This window comes from Budorcas taxicolor, chromosome 19 (genome assembly GCF_023091745.1).
Source record: "Budorcas taxicolor isolate Tak-1 chromosome 19, Takin1.1, whole genome shotgun sequence".
NCBI lineage: Eukaryota > Metazoa > Chordata > Mammalia > Artiodactyla > Bovidae > Budorcas > Budorcas taxicolor.
Window position 1 is genome coordinate 22,413,663 of NC_068928.1, and position 4,527 is coordinate 22,418,189.

Sequence of the window (4,527 nt, forward strand, 5' to 3'; positions counted from 1 at the left end):
ATCCAGGACACCTGCTCGGACACAGAGCCACTGCAGCCCCTCCGAGGGATGGTGGGGGCGGTGAGCTGGGCCTGCTTTCCGCCCCCTGAGGCCCAAGAGGGCTGGGTGCAAGAAGAGGACCTCAGTACCCACCCGGAGGAAGTAGATGGGGCCATCCAGAGGACAAGGACCCTACAGAGGTCAGCAGTGAGTTGGAGGGGACCCCAGGCTGAGAGGGGCAGTGGGGAAGGAGATTTTAGGTAGGACAGGACTCTGAAGAAAGTCCATTCCCTAAAGGAGGTTCTGACTTCGGCTCTGGCGTGACTGGGTGGGTAGAAAAAGTTCACCTGAGAGCCAGGATCTGCTGAAGATCCTGGCGCTCCCCATGAACATGGGCAAAGGGCAAGTGCTTCACTCAGTGATTCTGCAGGCCCCTGGGGAAGAAAGAGACCCAGAGCCTGCCCTCAGGGAGGTCCCCATCTAGTTATGGAGCTAAAAACAAACCCTTACAACAGGGGTATAAGGAATGCCAAGGTCAGCCTGACCCACCTACACGTTCTGTGGACTCCACTGAGAGGGCTTCCTGCAGGAAGTGATATTTCAGCAAGACCTTGAAGACTGAGTGGAGATTCTAGGCAGACAAAGGAGGAAGGGCACCGGAAACAGTGTCCAAGGCCTGCAGAGGAAAGATGATTTGGGCTGGGGAGAAACTGTCTGGACCCAGGGTCTCTCTCGGGAGGATGAGGGGAGAGGCAGAGTTTGTTAGGAGTGGGGCAGGGGCACCCAGCCCTCCCCCATCCCACCCCTAGCTGCCAGGCCAACTGGGCTTGTAGCCATGGGAGGAGTGGCTTAAACTGATGTTGCTGCAGGGTCAAGTTCAGTTCTCAGACCCAGCTCTCCCACCTTTGATCTTTCTCCTCCTGAGGAACCTGGAGGATGGGTCCTGCTTCTCGTTGTTCCCAGCTTAAGCATCAGGTCAGCTGTGGTCAGGAAGAGAGAGTCACTTCTTCGCATGAAAAAAACCAAAAGGCTTCCTTGTGCTCACCCTCCGCTCCCTGCCTTCCTCCACCCTCCCCATTCCAGGCTCTTCCTTCGGGTTCAGGGTTGGAAAGCAGGGAGCCCCCCGCAGCTGCCTCTGCATCCATTCCCTACTGAGATCCCTCTCAGTACTCAGCAGCATCCAGGGCCTTGTTTCTGGGAACAGCTGGCTTTGTCCTCCAGGAGCTGAGAGCCACTCTGCAGCCTGGGTCAGGGTCTCCAGGAAGGGATTGAGGGCATCAAGACTCTGGGGCCCAGGCCTGAAGCCCCCACCTCTTCCTGCTGACTAAGGGGCCTTCAGGAACCCTGGATGAACAAATGCAGAAACCAGGAATTTCTGTGTTCAGCCCATCCCTGTACTGATGGAAAACAGAGCCCAGAGAGGGAAAGTGATCTGCCTGAGGCCTTTCAGGTTCCCTGCCCCACCCCCGGCCGAGCGCTCTGACACCACACCCACAGCAACCCTAGTACAGGGCTCACGGGGCGCTGGGCTGGACCCTCTGCTGCAGACACAAAGCACATCACCATCTGAGGCCCGGGGGCAGGTGATGATATGAATCCCACCAAGTGCCCATCAGCCTGTTTTCATTTTCCAGGGAAAACAGGACTCCAGCCCCCACACAGTACCTGGCAACCTTGGCTGATCACGGAGTCTGCTTTTGCCTCTCTGAGAAGGCTTTGTGCGTGGTGAGGGTTTTTACAGGCACCGTCTTGATGAATCGTCACAGGCCTGGGAGATGGGTTTAACTGCCATCTCCATTTGACAGATGAGGAAGCAGATTCAGAGAGGCAGAGTCTGATTTTGAGGAGCCTTGTGTCTGGGTTAACTCTGGCTGTCTTCTTAGCATTACCTTTGAGGGGGGGTTTCTCTCATTCAGAGAGGAGCTTCACAGAGAGATGCCCTATAAACACATGGAAATGCTGAATGGCCAAGTTAGAAGAATACTAGAGACTCACGCAGTACAACTTCCTTGTTAGACACATGGGGAAACCAAGGGGCATATTCAGGACGCACTTGGAATAAGAACCCGGGACACCGGGCACCTAGGGCAAGGTCTTCCAACGTCCTAGGCTGTGCAAGTGCAGACTTGGTCCTGAAAAAATGGTCCCTGATGACCACAGGGACAGTCAGGCTGGAGGTGGGGCTTCAGGACAGCTAGCTCAGGCCAAGGATTGGGGTTGTGGGCAGGAGGCCTTCCAGGGAGACAGAACCTTCCTAGGAGCCTGGATCTGTTCTGGACCCCTTACAGCTCGTATCTCTGTTAGACAAAAAGTGCTTTGAGAAGCTGCGTTATCAGCTCTGCCTATGACCCCAAACTGGCTTTCCTCTGCTATATCAACCCCACAAAAACAGGTAATTTGACGCCAAAAAAAAGTCATTCCGAAGTCAGCTGTCAGTAACTAGGGGGTCACTGGATGGGGCATCCATCTCCACCCCCACCCTCCTACCTAGTCTCCGCCCCGCCCACCACTACTAGCCAATCCCCGACGGGCCCGTCTTCCAACTCTGAGGCGGTAACCTCCTGACCTCTAGTGGCGAGAGCAAGGAACTGCATCTCCCGGCCCGCGCATGTCCCTTTGTTCTTTCTGCAACCGACAGAACCTCCCGATGCATGGACTCTGGCCGTCTTCGACGCAGACTCGTGCACTGCTTACCGCCGTTTTGCTATCATGTGGCGCCTGCAGAAACGGTCCTGAAACTGCAGCCCCCACACACAACTTTTGTACTTTCGTCCGACTTACCCGAAGGTGTCCTTTTTAAGTCTTATTTGTTAATATTTATAATGACATATAATCCAAAGTAAATGGAAACATTCATTGCGACCATATGAACTTGGGAGACTCATCTTAATGGATCTGAATAGGTGGGCAGGAAAGAACGAGATTCTGGTAACAGGGACTTATTCTGCACATTGTCTCATTTACTCTGCACCACGAACCCACTGGAGGTACATGCCCACATTACAAACGGGGAAAATTTTTGTGTACAATCACACCTGGTAAGTGACAGAACCAGGAGTCAACTCATGCCTCCCAAGACGACTTCTGCTAACCCTAAAGCATTAGGCCAACCGCTGTCGGATGTGAACTCTAAGGCCAGCCACCGGTCGAGGAACCCGGGGCAGATTCGCAGCAAGATGGTCAATGAACAGTAAATGTATGTTAAAAGATGGGGGAAAAAAGGCAGGGGCATAAAGGAGTTGTGTGGGCAGGGGAGGTTGGGCTTAAATAGGAAGGTGAGCTGGGCTTCCAGAGAAAGCAACTTTTGAGCTTAGACTTGGAGGAGGTGAAGTGTTCCAAGTGGAGGGAACAGCCAGTGCCCCTAGAGGTGGGGGCAGGCCTGGTTTGACAGGAATTGTAAGACCAGTGGGAGTGGGGCAGGGTGGGGCAGGGTGGCGCAAGGGAAGAGAGGTAGATGGGAGCAGATGAGACAGGGGACTGGATCAAGGAGGACTTGCATCCTCGTGAGATGCGAGCTAAAGCTGGCTCACCTGTAAACCTGTGGTCTGCGATGATCAGGTCCAGTTTGGAGGTCCCTTTGGTGGTGGCATGCCATCAGATCCAGGGTTCAAGATGAGTATCCAGAGCAGTGGTGGCTGGGTCCTAACAAGAGCCATGTGAAGCATGGATTTTGGTCATTGCCTGTCTTAGCAACCACCTCTGTACCGGCCTAACTTTCCAGGCCTCCTGTCCATTCTCTGAAGTACCTGATACCTTCCCAGGGCATTCCTTTTCTGCTTACATTAACCAGAGTCAGATCCCATTATTTTCAACAAAGAAACCTGCCTGGTGCCTTGATGCAGTCTGATCATCTAAGTCTCAAGCATCGCCCTTTGTGAGGCTTGCCTTGACAACCTCAGTCACTTTCCCCTGCATCACCGTGCTTTCTTTTCTTCACGGCACTTACCACCAAAGTTGCCTTGTGTATTTGCTCGGGCCTTTCTCCCCTCGCTAACCTTCATGAGAATAGAGGCCCCCATCTGTCTCATTCACCCCAGTAACCCCAGAACAGGACTGAGCCCAGAGCAGACCTCTAATTAAAGTAAAGTACTTGCTGAATGAATGGATGAAAGCTGCCACATGGACACTGTTCAAAAGGAGCCAAATCCATGTGTCTGGAGCAGGTGGTTGTGATGATGTTGGGTCCAAACCCAGGTGAGTATGCATAAGACCCCTGTTTAGCTCCACAGACTTCTGGGGTACAGATGACAAAGGGCATCAGGTACCAATGTTCTCTGAGTAGAGAAAGGGAGAGAATGAGAGAAGCAAAGCAGAAAGGAAGAATGGGAGGAGGGTCAAGGTGGCAGAATAAGAGGATATGGAGCTCACCTCCCCCCACATCAAAAATACATCTACATGTGGAATAAACCTCACCAGAAACTAACAGGAAACTGGCAGGACTCCTATACAACCAAGGCTGCAAGAAGAGTCCCACATAATCAGGAAGGCTGGGAAGAAAAGCACTGGGTCAGGACCTGTGCCCTTGGAAGGGGACTAAGAGGAAAAGTG

At 53.1% G+C, this 4,527-nt stretch overlaps 1 long non-coding RNA gene across 1 annotated transcript; it reads right to left on the minus strand.

Annotated features, from left to right (window-relative positions):
• Positions 1 to 882: 882 nt before the first annotated feature.
• Positions 883 to 2,636, minus strand: LOC128064527 (uncharacterized). Its single transcript, XR_008201003.1, has 3 exons — positions 2,546 to 2,636; positions 1,645 to 1,919; positions 883 to 959 (listed from the first exon to the last, which is right to left on the minus strand). It is a non-coding gene; the product is annotated as an uncharacterized LOC128064527 (long non-coding RNA).
• Between the last annotated feature and the right edge of the window lie 1,891 nt (positions 2,637 to 4,527).